Source organism: Nilaparvata lugens, chromosome 3, assembly GCF_014356525.2.
Source record: "Nilaparvata lugens isolate BPH chromosome 3, ASM1435652v1, whole genome shotgun sequence".
NCBI lineage: Eukaryota > Metazoa > Arthropoda > Insecta > Hemiptera > Delphacidae > Nilaparvata > Nilaparvata lugens.
This window is the reverse complement of record NC_052506.1, coordinates 65,869,159-65,887,938: the sequence shown is the minus strand read 5'-3', so window position 1 is coordinate 65,887,938 and position 18,780 is coordinate 65,869,159. Positions and strand designations below refer to the sequence as shown.

At 34.4% G+C, this 18,780-nt stretch overlaps 1 protein-coding gene across 4 annotated transcripts in view; it reads right to left on the bottom strand.

The window, feature by feature from the left end:
- Positions 1–18,780, bottom strand: part of LOC111048087 (probable nuclear hormone receptor HR38) — an 81,058-nt gene that overhangs the window by 51,793 nt on the left and 10,485 nt on the right. The window contains exon 2 of one of the 4 annotated variants that reach the window (XM_039424334.1): positions 17,135–17,313. The exons of the other annotated variants lie outside the window; for them this stretch is intronic. The gene's annotated coding sequence lies outside the window, so the exon portion shown is untranslated. The remainder of the gene's footprint in view (positions 1–17,134; positions 17,314–18,780) is intronic. 4 annotated transcript variants of the gene reach the window in all.

The window sequence follows — 18,780 nt, the reverse complement described above, 5'->3', positions numbered from 1 at the left end:
TCTCTTTCCTCCACTTCAAAGAACTGTCTTTGGTTTCAAATATAGAGTATTATCTCTTTCTTAACATAGAATTTTAATTTTAACGTGACCCAGTTGTTGTGAATTAAATTCGAACTGACTATCTACTTGGATGCACCGTTAGTGATAAGAGGATTTTATTGTGCACTCTGCCGTTTGAATGCATTTATTTATTTTTCTTTCAACATAAAAACATATTTATTCAAGACATTCTTTCATTCTATTGGAAACGTGAAACTATCAGGTTTCATTCGGAAAGGAGAATGGTTAGACACATAAAATTATGAAAATATCCAACGTATCTGTTAATAGTGGCGGCAAGGTAGCTGTTAATCGGACCTCCTACTGGTCTGTAACTGTTTTTCCATCTTATTATGCCCTTGCGGTTGAGCTCCTGCTATAAATGCCTCTAAATTTTCTGGTTTATGACTTACGTAGAAGATAATATGTAAATATTTTTCATCTATGAAACCATTAAGAGTGTTCAAAAAACAATATCAATCGATTAGAAAAAAAACGCTTTCACATCTTCTACCTCATGTTATAAATGCATTTAATATCATGTTGAACAAACACCCAATGAACGAGCACATAATTCGTAAGAATTGAGATGATAACCAAAGCCGTTTCACACGACCCAGTTTTCTTGAAAGAGGGGAATTTGTGAGAAAAGCATTATTGTTTGCTTTATTTTAATCTTAGAACGGTAAATGTTTTATCATCTTCTATTTGAAATATAAGGATATATAAGATTATTACTTTTTAAGAAAATCATACGTAAATTTCCGCAAATGCATTTTCACTTTCTCGATATTAAAAAAATGACGAATTCTGTCAAGACTTGACTCACCATATTCTAATATTCACTTTCAAATACCTACAAAAGTACCTGGTAAGCTTCTATTGCATGATGCTGTTACCAGTACTGTGATGTGTAACATGAACAATAAATGAATCATGTTATTGTATATTGCCAGTTTAGTACGAGAATAATCACTTCTCCATCAGAGCTCCATCATAGTTAATGACATAGGTATATTTCTGTTTTCATATACACATTCTGCTTAAGGCAGGACCTGTCTCTTTGTATGAGTCTTGAATTCCAACAACTTCAATCGATATTGGAAACAGTTGAAACACCTATGAGATGATTCATCGGATAAAAAAGTTTCCAAGGTTTGCCTGCACTTGTCTGTTGTATTGCAGTTGCTCGCGGAGCATTATATGTGAACGCCTTGAGAGACTTTAATGCCATGTAATTGCCGGAACATGCATTCTCAAATAACCGTTGGTTAACGGTTGGACATACACGATTGGAAATACCAGCTATTTGTTCTGCAATTATGACAATTATCAACACCATCAACAAGAAGGTAGGGCAACTTTCAAGTAGTGTCAAATAAAATATATGGCGGCCGCACTCTTTATAATCTGCTTCGTCAAACTACTTTCATTCTATTATTTATCTATTGTTCCAGTAGCAACAAGTGTCTGGCTCAAACTGGGCTGCTATCCTTATCGCAGAGAAAAAACCTGCAAACGGCCAATGTGTTTTTGAGCTAATTAATTGAACCTTTTCCAGTTGAAACGTGGATAAAAACAAATACAAAAGAGTTCAATTTCAGTTTTTGCAAGAGCGGACTCTTTCAATTTAATTTGCATTCCAGAATAAAGATTTACAGAGGACAAGACGGCCTATAACAGTCTGAAGCAGCAAGTAGTTACTCATACTTGAACCAGTTTCTGTTTATAACTGTTATAAGATGTGATACGAATAATAATGAGTCTTGCATTTCATTGAAGAGAATCTATGTGTGTGGTGTTGTTAAAAATCATTTTTAGCACCACTATTCAGTTATAGAATTCTCCATGAGCCTCTAAACAGGCATGTTTGTCGTATATGAAGTAGATAATGACAGCGACCAAGTGCAATAATAACAGCTGTATGTTACATTCCCTATCAATAGGCTGTATCAAAGAGAAAAGATAGCATTCATACTTTGCTGTATTTATACTCTATAGCAGCATATCTGGAAGGCATAGGATCTTGTATTATATTCTGGAGATTAAAATAAGCATTACAGATCCATTCCATGAGAACTACATTAGGTCGTAGGCTATTACAAACTTCGTTCCAGATATCATATTGAAATATTCTGATCGATTCACGTTAATTTTTTCATTTGAGCATGCTTCATGAAGCTGGAACAACTATAAATATTGAGAAGTCTGCATTGAAATGAACAATGCATTTGAATTGTGATTAGTATAGGCCTGATGTTGGTGAGTTGATATAGGCTTTATTTGTGAGTTTGTTGTTTGTGTTTTTGACAGGCAAATTATTATTTTCTCGTATTTCTTGCGATGACAAACCTTCATGAGTCATGTTGATCAATGGCTGGCCCATCCCTACTCGAATATAATTTACAGACTTGCTCGTGATTGATAAATGCTCTAAGAGGATGATTCAGCTCTATCCTTGCCTCTGTGACCCGAATAATAAAGTGGTTTGTCTAACTCTACCTCTGACAAAGTTACACTTCAGGTACATTGTGCTTATTTGTCTCATTCTATAATTTTAAGAATACTATTGGCGGGTATATGATTATAACAATGAAGCTCTAATAAATTTCATATTCATTACAGGAATGAGGAGTCTTGGAATATCAGTGGAGAAATGAAACATAGTTAATAGAGAAGACAACTAAAGTGATGATTCTGAAGTTGCACTCGTGACAAGACTCGGGGGTACACGCATCTTGAAAAAATCTTTTATCAGGTAGTATGCTCAAAAAGGAATATCAAAAGAAATAATAGCTTCCTTCCTGAATAATAATAATAATAATAATAATAATAATAATAATAATAATAATAATAATAATAATAATAATAATAATAATAATAATAATAATAGTAATGATAAATAGGAATATCAAAAGAAATAATAACTTCCTTCTTGAATAATAATAATAATGATAATTATTATTCCCAATACTTATTCACAAACTCAAATTCTGTCGTAAATTTATCAAACTCTTTAAATAAGGATGATAATTAATCTGGAGTGCATGAATCTTCAAGATCCTAAGAATATTCTTCGTGTTTCCAATTTGGTATCACTAATACATCTTGGGTAAACAGACCTTTACTGAACTTGTTAATAATAGGCCATTATGATTTATACACTGTATCTTGTACAGTAATTAAGGTCCAATTTTGTTACGTACAGAAGGTTAAAATGATTTTTAATCTCTAAAATTGTGTAAAAGTTATTCTGCAGATATTTTTCGTTCAAGTTAACCTCCAAAACTACAGATCTGTGGAAGTTCTTAGATGATAAAAATTAGAGTAGTTTACATTAGTGTGATGGAAGTTTTTCAAACAGGAATGTATTGAATGAACAACTTCTATCTGTTAATAGATTATGCATTTCAACCGTATCTTATTCGATTTTATATCAATTTCATATGAACGGGTGATGACTTAGATAACTCACAAGATTTTCCAAGGCAATATAGATAGTGATCATTGAACCAACTCTAGCGACTGAACAGGATCAGAGAATGAACTTGAAAAGCTGATACCTTAATAATATTTATAATTAAACTTAAATGGATTATGAATAGATCGTATCTTATAGTTATTAGAATGAACATATACGTGTAAGCTTTAATTAAGATTGATTAGATTTTGTTTTTTATTTCAGCTACGTGTTGTTTGTAATGCCTAAATAGCATGCCACTCATGTCACCTACATTGCTTACTTAATCTACTCTATAATCATTGAGCAAGGTCCTCATCTAGGCATTGTTCATCATTTTTTATTGATGAGTCCCGGCGATCAATTGATTTGGTCCTTGATTGATGGATGATTGATAATAATAGCACTTCTTCCAGTGACTATTGAAGAACTTATTTGACTATGAACTTGATAAAATTTGAAACTTGATTTCCCAATACTTGAATGTAGTTCGAAGCGTGTTGGAAATATTAGCTGATTTGTAAACTCTGAAAAATCACTATCATGAAAAATAAGTTCTTTAACCCTCAATCTTGAGGATTGGAGTGATCACACTCTATGGATAGCTAATAATATATAATTTGGGCAAGAGTTTTGAAACAAAGTAATCTAGAAAGTGGAGATGATCATGATCTCCAACTAAATTTCAAACATAATGCAATTACGAAAAATTATCACAGTGATTGAGTTTATTATTATTAACTCTTATTTTTTGAAAAGTTTCCAACAACCTATAAAAGCAAAAAACAAGTTTTTATCGATGGATGACCTAGTGGCAAGTTCATAATAATAGCCAATTTCACGAACGGCAACTTCTTCAGACTTGATTAATGCAGGCGATGAGATAACGCAATCTGTCGCAACACACTCGCACCAGTTGATTGATGATAGACGATGAAAGTGATATTATACAGATACAGTGCAGAAAGAAGACAGCGAAACCAGTGTGATGAATTCTATATTGCAGTGTAATCCAAGTGTTAATAAAAATAGCACTTAAAATTGAACATCATACTTACAGCAATTACAAAATATCAAGCTTGCAAGGAATATGATAATAAATAGCTTAAATATTAATAATGCTTGATAAATAGAACTCGACGTATGAACATAGTTGGAAATGAAACCCTTGCTCTACTGCTACAAATCACTTTCATCCCGATTTACTTGGCTAGAGTCAGCGAGCCAAATATTATATCTTGAATGATATAAAATAATAAGTGATCACTTCCCAATTAATAAATCATTTTACTAAATAGGACATTGGATACATAACCAGTAAACCAGTGGTTGGTTTTTAACCAGTAACTATTATTAATCCTTGACTTATACTAGTTTACAATACTGAAATTGAAACTACTTGTAATAAATTATATCATCTATCAACCGAAAAACTATCCATTCTCCTATGAATGCTATCACCCATAGTCGATTTAGTTCAAATAGATTGTAACTAACAATATTTCAGAAAAAGAAATATAAATATTCAATCAATATTTCTCTCTGCTTTTTAGATAGTTCGCGCTAAGTTTTTCTCATTTGCACACTCACTGACAAAAGCTGACCATGTATTCTGATAAGATCAGTTGAACAGTCACAGTTGATCTAGTTACAATATTAATAGATATAATACGGATTCAATACTCTGAATTAATTTGAGCAGGAGTGAATAAACCAATCAATTTATTGATTATTATGGAAACCACAATCGAAAGCAGCACTCATTACCTGATAATCAACTAGGAAACTGTTCATATGCAAACAATAAGACAGTTGTTGAGATTAAAACGTTCCTCAGCACATCAAATACAATCAGAGATTGTCAACCGTCGATAAAAACATTGAATAGAGAAAATATATTATAATAGCATTATGTAAATGATGTCATACGGTTGTATATGGTCATTGGGTGTGGGTGTTGTTTTTCTTTTTTTCTCGGGCTGCAGCGAGAATTTGGTCGTTTGTTGTCCTGTATCCGGTATTGTGTCCGCAATATTTATAATGGGTTATATTTTAGCGGTTGAAGGCTGGTTGCTAGACCCGTTGGTTGCTTGACGCTCGGACTGGACATCACAACCCCGTGGCAAAACGAGAACACACGCACACTGATACTCTCACACACACGCACACATCCAGCGGATGCTGCCCAGTGATCACTGGCGAGTGGCGAGGTCATTTCTTTCAGTCGGCTAGTTTATTGTCGTAATGATTGGAAGCTGAAATATCTATATTCGCGATATTTTTCCCTGTCTGGTTCATTAAAATGGAAATCAACGTCACAATCTCCTTGCAAATCATGGATGATGATGACTACTTGAATGAACTGAATAGACTCACTGGACATTTCACAGAGAAAACAAAGCTGATCATCACCCTCTACCGTGAATTTATAAAATATTATTACCAGGCTTTTGTTTTGATATCACACAAGATACTCGAGAATGAAAATAGTATTACTATTACTCAGACTATAATCATCTTTCAACATAATCGAATATATTTGTCTATATTCTATAATCGGATAAGATGAGATTGGATGAAATTTGATAATAGATACATTTTTCAAGCTAGTCAAATACTACTTTATGGTTTTTTAATGAATGATAAGTTTAAAAGAAGATACGTCTTGTTCAAAACAGTTTTGCTCAAAAATCAATCATAAGAGGTGATTCACTAGCTAGGCTAAAGTTGTTGATAGGGGAAGAAAAAACATATCTTTTTGAAAAATAATAAGTACAACCGAAAAAATGTGTGAATGCATGATAAAAGTCTGGGTTTAGGCCCAGGTTCAGTTCAACAGGCATTTAGAATAATTTCATTTCAAAATAAGACCATGACTCACAACTACCAAGAAATTCTATAAGGCAATTGGACTAGATAATTATAAAGTTTCCTGTTTAGTCGTACTTGATGTGTCCAATCACAAGAATTACGCAGTATTTTCGATATAACAATTCTGACGAAAAACATTATTGATTTGAAGGGTTGGCTTGATAGGGATACTTCTTCTAAAGTTTAATGAATATGATTTTTATAGGGTAAAATGCATAATCTATTTTTGAATGCTAATTCCGATGTAATATCACTGTATTATTCAGTTATGATAAACCCATTTTCAATGATAACAAGTTCTGTGAAAGAGCACGACGGACACAATAGTTATTGAACTGAAGCGTGACCAAACCTCTCATTCACATACTGTCTCAGTCTGACACTCACACATACGCACTCACAATCGATTGTTACCGTACGAAGGTGTTGCAGGGAGATAACCAGCAATCAAGGCCAAGACGTTCATTAAGAAGCCACGAAATGAGATCAATACTGTCGTGTCACACCGGCAGAGGTTGTAAGCTGTCGTTTATTTAATCTCGAGTTGGAATAACGTAGTTACAACACTCAGATGGTGATACACGTCTCGTTCGGGCAACAGCTCATTGTGCAGTGCGGACTGTGGGTCTGAGGGACCTGGGCCATCATTAACGAGTGGTCTATCAGGCCACAGCGTTCATCTGCCAGATATGATCAGGCCTACGCGGCGGTCGCCACCACATTTGCATGCGATGTGCAGCTGCAAATCCAAACACATACATTCACTTTGATCACCTTCTAAAGACACGCAAAAAATCAGTTGGCCAACATTGGACGAGCTTTTAAATTTGTCCACGCCAACTCTTCCATTAAACTTGTTCTATTTTTTGTATTCTTCACCCGTGGGCATCACTTTGAAGGCGTTTGCAATTTCAGCTTCTATTAAGTTGTAAAATGTAGTATCTGTCGCGAAATAAATAAGATGAAATTGTTCTCAAGTAACATGTATCCCCATAATGTAGTAGTGACATGTCCATAGTCATATGAAATATTGATCTGTTCCCACTTTTGCAATACAAGATGGTTATTTCGAGTACACTCTCACCGTAAAATGAATTCATAGTTTAATGAATCAATTCTCAACTGTAAAACTGAACTTCATAGTCAATTGAATTAGTAACTCACTTCTGTTGGGAAAAGTTCCAATACTGCTAAATTCTGATGATAGATCATCAATTTGTTTGAATTCAGTCTGAATTCATTCCCTACCACCTCACACGTCCTCATCAACATAAGCGTTATAATTTTATAAAAGTGACAAAATTATCAGGAGGAGTAGAATTCCTCACAACTCATCTGTGGAATATTGACTATTCAGAATAATTAGAACAATGAATTCACTTCGGAACGACAATACGTGAATAATACCTTAAATTAATATGCTAAACATCATGTGTACATTATGCAGAGCAGTAATGTGACACTTTCAGGAAACTTGAACAATTCTGAATCTGCTCAAAAACTTTGAAGTGAAGAGTACATACAAATCTGCATAGTATGTAGTTTTTGACAAAGGGGAAAGAACAAAGGGGGGGTATGAATAAGAAGAGATATTCTTGTGAAGATTTGGAAAGAACTCGAATTGATTGTAAAGGGAGAAAAGAAATGAGTGAGAAGTTTGATATCTGGTAAAAACGAGAGGGGGGGTAGTGTGTGGGTTGCAGTTGCCAATGGGAGTGGGTGAGCTGGGTGAGCCTTACCGGCTGGTGAACTATCATTGTTAGGCCTTATGCTAATGCACGGCAGGGGGTCGTCTTTTGACCGCCTTTTGATTGATGGCAACTAGCAGGCTGAAAAAAGTATTGAAGACAATTTGCATAGCTCCAGATGGGATCATTGGGTCAACTTCGCTGTATCAAGACTATCAAGAGTATGTAAAACATGGCATAAATGTTTGGTAGTAGAAGCAAGTGAAAAACTTCGGCCATCTGATTGAGAGATGCGTGAAACTGTTCATGGACGATTTTCCCTCATCTAAACTTGAAGTAGTTCAAAAGAATGATACAATTTCAATTATCCTTGCGAATAAATAACATATTTTTCCTGTGGTATTACCCACATGCGTTCCAGGCTTATTTATGCGTGGGTGATGAGATGTATGATAAAGGGAGATGAGTGGACCAACAGCCTAAGGTGTGTTCAATCATGTCTTAGAATGATTTTTTACTCAATTACATATTATTGTGCTTAGAGAGATTATTATTAGGAACAATTAATAAAGTTTGAGGCACATAAAGAAAAACACATAGATGAAGACTCATTCTAAGATTGCTTTAATCTTTGAAATACTATAGGTGAATTTCTTTTGAGAGTTGGAATAATCCTTGAGCATTCATGATGTTGATTCGGGAGTAATTAATATTGATAGAGCACATCATTATAACTAAGTATATTTTTTATCTGAAGACCTGATCTGAAAAACTTCGATAACGAATATAAATATGCAAATTTTATGAACTGGTTCAAGTCTTTCTTTCTTGATATGTTACCTCACACCTTCGAGATGGAAGGTAGTAGAAATGAAAAAGATTTAGATCTGTGTCATCAGTGATTATCAGATGCACACGTAGCTGAGCTCATTTTACACTAGACGAACGTTATAGAAGATTATGAGTTCGGATAATATGTGAAGATCATGTTTTCATCGTATAAGATATCAACACCTCATTTATAATTTTCTTGATAGTTCTAGATCACATCTGATATTATAACGATAGCATTAACAGTTTTTATTGGGCAGTTTTGGTCAGGATAATCTGATAGAACCCTCGATTAAGTCATTACAAAATTCAGCCTTATTCGTATCTTTATGTTTTGCAGATCCTCACCAGATGAAACTCTTGAACAGATGAATGGTAAAAATTCTAATATAATGTCTTATGTGTGAACCACAAAATCATTCATAATCGTTTAACATTGTTTGAGAGAATTGATGTTGTAGCATTCTAGAGAAGACATAGAACTTTTCAAAAGGAGGCTGTTTAAAGGATTCGAAAGCTTTTTATAGCAAAATAAGTGATAAAAAGAGAACTGGGAATTTCAAGGTAATTTATTATTACAGTATCAAAATGTATTGACACATCTCATTACGAAATCAAAATAGAAATAAAAATCAGGAGGTTTCAACTGATAGAACTGAATTAAGAAAAATCAGGAATCAATACAACAAAGTATAATATAATTATATTGTTATGGATATTGCTTATCAAGAATGATGAAGTCAATGATATTTATTTTTCATAAATTACTGTAAAGCTCATTCATCATTGCACTAATAGAGTCGTCATACTTTCAAACCTGATTTTCATGAAAGGTTTCTGAATAATAATAATTGCAGATGTAACGGAAACTTAAATGATTCAAACATTTTATCATTCCAAAGATTTATAGCTAGTTTTAAGTCTTGACGCGGCAAATTTTGTATTTTCACTGTTGAAGTTTCTTCATTCATCACAAAATCCGTCTCTTTCCTCTTGTAAGGAGGTAGAATGATTATAAATATTATATACAGTGGAACAATCACTGTTGAGCTTCGGCTGTAACGGTGACTTGACCAGATAACCATAGAGTGATAGAGCAGTGAGCTTTTAAAGTTCGCAGGCATTCCATTAGCACTGAAGGGGTCTCTAAGACTTTTCAGGTTTATAGTCTGCTAATTGAAGAACCTTGTAAATCATGAATACATCACTTTTGATGCTCACGAAGGTTCTTGAAATTCCATTTCGCCAACATAGCCTACTCGTACATAATGTAGCCACTCTGTTTGGACAGCCGATGGTCAGGAATAACCTTACACTGGACTTGGATTTCGGTTCGAATCACGATCATGGATGGAATTGATATAGTTTGAATCGTGAACGAAAGAACTTTTTGCTGTGGAAGGTGTTGTTGGAGAGAAGAGATGATCAATGTTTTTTTCAATTTCGTTTCTTTAGCCTGGAACTTGAATTAGTTGACTTTTTATAGCCTTGATACTATAGGCTTGAATTGGAAATACATCACTGCAATCATTGAATGAGACTTGGAAAAATATTACTCGAACCTGATCATTAATTATTGTGAGGAGGTATAAATAGCCCTTCCGACTCTCGAGTTGTTTTCATTTCACATACGAGTATATCTAATATTTCACCTCACACATTCATGGTAATTATAATTTAGTACTATATTTTCACACTGAATTGATGTGCCTCTTTTAGGAGTAGGCTACTTATGTGGTACGGTAAATGACAGAGTGACTAACTATTCTAATATTATTGAGCAGCAGGTTTGTTTCAATTTGAGAAATGTATAAAGTTTTCTTCGCATCTACTGCCAACATTCTTATTTCAATATCTTACCATTGCAATATTCAGATCGTTATAAGGAGTAAGAATCAGCAAGAGGTATGTCTAGATCCATTATATCATATTCCGAAGATTATACTGGTTAACTTTGTTGGACGATGGTGAAATTTTTGAAATCTGATTGTATGTTCATGTTTTGCTATCTTCATCTTGACTCGACTGCATATAAGTATCCTATTTCAATGAAATATTACATGAATGATATCAATAAATCTCTTTGGCCGAGTAAAATGAATATTTGAATAAAAAATAAAGAAGATGGGTGAGATGTTATGATGCGAATGAAGAACGGTATAAAAAAATGAAGATGCAAATTTATCTTGAATGTGCAAAATTTGAAATGGGATGGTTGGGAACAGGTTGAAATGCATAAATTGCGGATGATGTAGTCACATAACCACTCCGTTATTTACGATTTGTTTGCTTGTATTTCAGTTTTGCTTTCCTTAACAAACATACAACGAATAAATTAATATTTTACAGTAGTGAATAAATGGTTTCAGTTAAAAGTATAGCTCAGTTGGAGAGTTGAATTTCGAATAAAATTGAATGTATGATCATATTGAGAAGCGAATGTGTACAATGTTGTGAATATCATGTAGATGATCCGGTTCTATGTGATTCTGAGGCTGGTGCATACAGTGAGAAAGTGGGAGAGAACAGCAAGGTCTTCAAGTGAGAGCAAGTCAAAGTGAGAGAGATTGAGAATATGGAATGATAGAGATGATTGAATGACTGTCAATGGGAGAAACCAGCGATTGAGATGGGAAGGGGTGGGAGTGAGTAGGTCGATGCTGCTACCAAAAGATTGATGAAGATCACTTCAGTTCAATATACATCGCACGTACGAAATGGAATAAAATTTGAACATTATCAACCTCCAAACAAGGTGTCAATAAGGCTGCACAGAGATACTGAGATAGCATGCTGTAGATAATAAATGATTTGTTTTTATCATTTGAATGAACATAAACTCATATTCAATCTCTTGGTGCATACACATCCATAGAGTAGGGAAGCTTCACATAATATTGTAAGTTTCATAGGTAAATAGTGAATTCGGATGGCTTTTGTTGGTGGGGAGTGTACCTTGCGGGAAGGTTCCACCTCGCCTGAATATATAAATTAACGGTCAATGGGCCTTACGACTGTCATTCTTCAGCCGGGATCGACAATATAAAGTGTCCATCCAATAAAACGGGAGTGATCTGGTTAAAAAACTTTTCGTAATGAGAGGGTTTGAACCCGGGATCTCTATGCTGCTACGCAAGCACTCTATGCACTAGACCACGGTGTGCTTATGATTGTAGTGGTTTTGGTTGCAAGAAAGAGCAAATAGGAAACACTATAATAGGGAACGGGAAGAAGAAAACATATTGGAGAATTTTATTCTAGAGCTGAAAAGAGATGAAGAAAAATTTTAATCTTTACACACGATTAACATTGGAATCATTCAACTATCTGCTGAAACTTTTACAAAATAGATTGGCAAAAAAGGACACACATTTTAGGAATAGCTTATTATTATTTAATTATTATAAACCAATTCTTTCGATCATATTCCTATTATGGTGCTTCATACTAGAACGAACATGACAAATTTTTCATCATCAGAAATCATGAACTCTGAAATTACACTTACCACAACTACGAGAATGATTTACACTGACCACAACTACGGATTGTCCAATGATGACTGATTACTGATAGAGATGGAGCAAGCTCTTTTCGATTAGACTTTATAGTGAGTTGTGTTTTTCTGGCTCTAATTTTGTCAAATTACGCAAAAATGTTTCAAGTAATGGTGATTTGAGTGTGATATTTTTGTTTTTTATTCTGTTTTTAACTGTAAAAATTTAACATTCTTAGTTTTCGTTGTTTTTTTAGTGAAAATGGACTAAATTTTAGAAAAGTGAAACCATAACCCTATTTCGGACTTTTAAAATGTTATCTAAATTTGGGAGAGAAATAGTACAAGGAGTATCCTTACTTTTTCTCTCCCAATAAGTGCTACTTAGTAGAAATTATAAATAAATAAAATAAAATAAAGACGTGGAGTAAAGACAAGTTAAGACATTACATGTCTAATTGTACTAATTAGTGTGAGTAGCATAATAAGCAACAATGTGAGGTATTGTGAGATTGTGACTAAACTTGTCTGATCATGTTTTGTCTTTTCTTGACCCTTACAGTCAAATCGACGAATTGCACAGTTTTATTGTGCTTACATGCTAGTGAACAAACAAGGCTGAAACTTCATAATACTGTACTATCGAAAATAGTGGTACAACAGGGTCTTCAATAATTCCTTTCTCTGTAGTAGTAGCTGAAGACCCGTTTGAATTTAACTAATTTTGCTCTGATTTGCTTTTATCTCAGATGTCTGATGACTTGCGGTTCAAATTCGATTCAAGTTTACTTATTCTTATTTGAAAAATTTATCTATTGAAAGACACCCTTTACAATGTAAGGCTTATTGCAGGGTAAACTCAATAATTCATAGTTTCTTTTCCTTGAAGCCTAGTTTGCTTAAAAATGATTATATATTTGTCAAAACAAAATATCAAATCAAATATTGAATAGCTAAACTCCCACTTTTTTGTTCTACTCCTTATCCTCTTTCATTGAAACGTGCTTGACTTCAGTATAAGAGGTTTCGAAGACTAAAGCAATAATTGGAAAAACATTCTAACAATCTTACCAATGACAAGAATTCAAAAAACAAAATCATTCATGATAATTTGTTGAAACAAACGATAATACTGCAGTTATCACAGGTGAAATAACTGTTATTAGAATCAATAATTTCAAATTCAGATTTGACGTGACTGAGTTGTGGTAGCTGTTTTACTGGACTGCTAATTGATGGAAACTGGTAACTCCCAAACACATTTTCCTCATGTCAGTATTCATAACCGAATCATGCAGTTTTGAAGATGTAATCGCTTGCTATCCATTATTTACTCATCAACAACCTTCGCATCGGCTGATGGATTGCAGCTATTAGGCCAAATAGAAGTCTAAATGGACCTGGCAAAAAAATGTAGATGTTGGTCAAATGGTTTTTGCCGTTCAATTATTGCACTTAGACACAGTCGGCAAGGCAAGGCCCACACGTGGATTGTTGATGCACGATTGCTCCGTAGAACCTGTTTCGGACTTGTACCGTATCTTTGGAACATTCGCACTGGAATATATTGGCTCTCATTATTTTATTGCTACATCTAGTAGCTCACTCAACCTATTGCATTTATACACGACTCGATTTTTACAAAAGTATGAAATAAGATTTATACTTCTTCATATCTCAACTATCTGTTGGAACTCGACGGTATTGGATGAATAAGCATTTTTGTTCTTTACTCCTGAACCATCTTTGAAATGAACACATTGATCTCAACCTATATAGAATGATAAAAAGGGTGCAATACTGCAATAGTCGTATGGATTAGCGCAACACATTGAGAAACTCTTTTAATGCGGTAAACGGAGTTGGAGATAAACAAAAAACCGATCAGTATCATTTACCGGATGATGCATATTTGATACGTTTGCTCTGCTTGATTTCCAGATTTAGATGTGACCTTGAGGAAGAAGTCTTAGACGTCCTGGCTTCATTTTCTCTTTCAAACACACCTTCATACCATTCATACACACTCTCTCTTCTCTCATACGCTCTCTGTCTCTCTTATAAATAAATATATTCTTATAATATTCAATATCTTTTGATGTGATATAAAGAAGAATCACTCAATTTAACAGATTTGCAAGTAAATTGTCCACAATTGATGACTTGCATAACTGTTGGCATTACATCTTATTTCTCTTGAGAATTCTAAAGAATGAGGGTAGCCTGAATAGAGTATATAGTACATATTTATGTATTAGAGAAGTGATGATAGTTGATAAATCCCCACAACTTTTGATAGAACTAACATTCGAGTGTTCCTATTCTTTAGAAAATAATCGAAGTAGAAAGTAGTTGAAAGGTTTTTTGAACTAACATCAATTTATAATTGGGAAAGTGGCCCCTATTTACAATGAAAAATAAGTGATCAAATGAAGAAGATCTAAGAAGTACTGAGTATATGGTGTAGATTAGTGCAGGATTATGTTGATTGGGATACGGGTTTTAATAGAACAGTTCAGAAATGTCGTGACAATGATTGGATGAAAAATTCAATCTTCCAGTAGGCAGTTTCATCAGTTGACTGTCGCTGTCTTAAACCAAGTACGTTTATGAGTAGGTTTTATCAAACTTGGAATGAGTGTTCAAGTACAATGAAGAGAGCCCTTTGAAATAGTATATTTCTGTGAAACCTTCAATTGAGACAGTTTACAGGTATGATATCATGTCTTCCAACTGTGGCTGTTTCTATATTTCAGTGATTCATAGCTTATGTAATATCATAGCACTTGGAAAATGGACAACTTGGAGATTTCTATGTCTATTGGAAATACAAATGATAATGATTCCGATGACATTAAATTTGGTTTAAATATGTGGAAAGCTCGAATCTCATCTGACCAATTACTGGTTTTTGGATGGGTGTAGCAAAACAAACTCTTCGAATCTCTCAGTATGAATGAGACTGAGATTAAGGTTTACTGTTGCATTTGTATCAATAATTGAGATGTTGCCATTATTATCAACGTGTAAATCTTCGACGTAGGTCCGCATTGCTGATGCCAATAAATTACCAAAGAAACGTTACTGCCTGAAGGTTTGCGTTGCTTTGCTTTGCTTTGCTCATGCATATGCTATCAGAGCGTGGCTCAAGTCATTCGTCGACTCAGACTACATGCGCTGTAATTAATAATAGATGTTCGTAATTAATGACTTGGACACAAGCTACTAGTAACAGAAGAAATCGGAATAATAACATAGGGGAGCTCATGGATAGGGCGCTTGTCAGTACGTTTCGATGTTGATTTCGAAATTAAACAAGCCAAGAAGAAAACGCTGGAATCGAATTGTCTGTGAGCTCGCCTACGATTCATTACTTTTCCTTCTCATTCTGTCTCATCTCTCATGCAATCCATCCTCGTCTAATCTCTTCTCCATTCAAATTCCATTTGCAATGCTTCCCTGTCTACACATTCCGGAATCAATATTCATGATATCAGTTTGAATTTGTTAGAAGCTAAACGTTTATACTTTTGACATGAACTGCTGCAAAAAAAATCCAAAACATACCTCTCATTTCTCTTTTCTTGTTTTGCGCCACCTCTTTTGTCTGACAGAACATATGGTGATGTGGACTACTATATTATTTGGCTGTTGAATCAGCATTAGAGTAAATATCGGGGCACCGAGCTTCGCTCGTTATTTTCATTTATTGATAAACAGAACTCAATTCTCTGAAATGATCGTGTTTATATTTTACAGCTGGCTATACGTCAGCTTATGAATTTCGGGGATGCGATATTTTGATAGAATCACTCGCTCACTTTTGATCACTCGCTTACTATCCACAGACGACGAAAGTCTCAGCTGTTTCAGTCAAGGATGAATTATCCTTCTAATGTCGTTCAGCGAGTGTCCCCAAAGATGAAACCTAGTGCAATTGAATTTTTATATCATAAACCTACCATGTTCCAAATTTCGTGAAAATCATTAGAGCCGTTTTGGAGATCCGTTGAACATAAATAACCAGATATAAATATACAGAATTTGCTCGCTTAATATAATAGGATTCGTAAATATGAAATTCAACCATGATTGCGTCATAAATCCTTAGAGATCTCTTCCTAGAGCATTCTCAAAACTTGTTACTGCAGGTATTGTAGACTATAATAAGAGCTTGTAATCTCTATAAGTGAGGGAGTCAATCATGAAAAAAACTATTTTGTGAAATACATCGTTACTACAGTTAAATATTATATTCTGTAAACTACAAGTAAGATCATCATGCTCCATAGAAATAATACTACTATGAGCAGATAATAGGAAAGCAGTTCATGCTTTGAAAAGTTTCAAAACTTCAGAAAGAAGTGTTATCGCTAGCTTGCAACAACATGCTTGAAAAGTAAATGGGAATGTTGAATGCTGATACTTGGTTAAATCAATACTGTACTTCAGAATGAAACAATTTATCATATGAAAAAAATTTATATTTATATTCCCAAAACAAGTAACTAGCATGTTGGGCATGACGAATCATCATGGTTTGAATTGCACTATTTTTGGGTGCAGAAATGGATATTATAGACTCTCAACTCAATCCGTTAAGAGTTTATCATAAGTCAATCAAGTTTCGGGTATAAGAGCCTACATTTTCTACTCAACGTTCTAGAGTCTACTCAATTGACTAGAGTTTGGGTTTGGGTGCACTGCTAATCAAAAATGCATAAGTTGACCAAGTCAACGATTCTTTACCTTTGAATGTTGAAAAAAACGTCAAAGCGAAAATGTCATTTTCGCTGAGCTCAGCATCCGCCTTGAGCCAGTCGGGTGAGCCACTACTACACCTCTGAACGTGAGCCCTTGGGATGGCCAGGACAGCTCTACCTGTTCACTGAATCTCCAAACTTCTCTAGAGTCGAGTATTCTTCGACCTACAGAGAACATATAGCGTTATCATCTATATGCCTATGCTATGACAGTTTGGGGTAAGTCAATCAACAGGCATAATTTAAGAAAGCATCAATTTCAAAGGTGTGGGGAAAGAGGAAAACACATAATACGGTATATGGGAAACCTCAAATTAATAACCTAGATTACAACTCGGTATGCAAACAATTCAAGATCTTGAATGTTAAATTCAGCTCCTCGAAATCATTTACTAATCAATCAAATAATAGAAGTATAGTTGAAATCTATGATTCTGGTCAGAGAGATATAGAACGTATTTTGCTGATAAAAAATTGAATTTGTGAGTACCTTCACGACTATCTTCATTCTCCACTCTCAAAAACTATACTCTTCTCTTATGACTCAGGAAGTTTAAATAGTTCCAAAGATTGATTCGATGAAAAACAGCTCAACTGTAATTCTTAGTATACAGAGGAGTTGAAAATTTTACTGATTCCTTCTATGAAATTCGCTCTTGAGCTCAAATTTTACTTCTCACTCATTTTTCTTTCTCGGATTCTTTTTCTTCCCAGAGAGCTGTCTGGACTTTCTTTCCATTGAGTAAAGTTTGTCTTATCAATATACAATTTAGCGAAGAAGCTTTTTTATGTAGGTGCAAGAAACCACCATAAATACAAGGAAGTTCTCAAACCAAGAATATAGTATCGCTTCTATTGCATTCTGAATACTTCTAGTATTGGAGTTGTTTGTGCGTGGAGAAATTCACGGAAGATGCCTGGTCCGAAATTTCAGCCTCCGATATTTATAGTTTCTATCGCCGTTTCAAGGTCTTTCGAAAAGTGGTCCCATAAATAAGACAGTGTGGCCCTATCAGCGGCGTAAATCGTCTGACCGAAACTAAAAAAACCAACAAAACTGAAATTACTGAGAGGCTTTGATGGGAAACCGAATGAGCTTTGTTCGGTTCCATTTCAGTTTATAACAATTACGTCAAATTTTTATTGGTTGTCTATCGAAAAGACTCAGTTTTATCGGGGCGCATTCCGTGACTGATGTTGTCGACTTTGATTTATGACCAGATTCGCAAGGTTTCACCGTTACTGCTAAGAAGTCACTTCTTCCATGCTTTTTACATCGATCAGCCCATTTGAATTCGCTCTGTGTTTATGGCAGTCAACGATAGCCAATAGCGACCTTCTAATCACCGCTCTTATCAAAACGATAATTGAAAACCACATAAAAGGTGATGGGCGTAGAAGGTAATTATTTTACCTTGAAATATTTCCCCGTACTTGCCAAACTGCCAAGCTGTTTAGTAGAAGCGATGGACATTTTGTACTAACCAATATCGCCGTTTTTAACGCAATAGAGATAAGAAATTATGAAAAATTGATTTGTTAAGCAGTAATAGAGCTCCTTGATTAAACGCAGCCCATGAGATAAAGCTTTGTCTTTGCTCCAATTGATATTCTTTTTCTACACAGATTTTA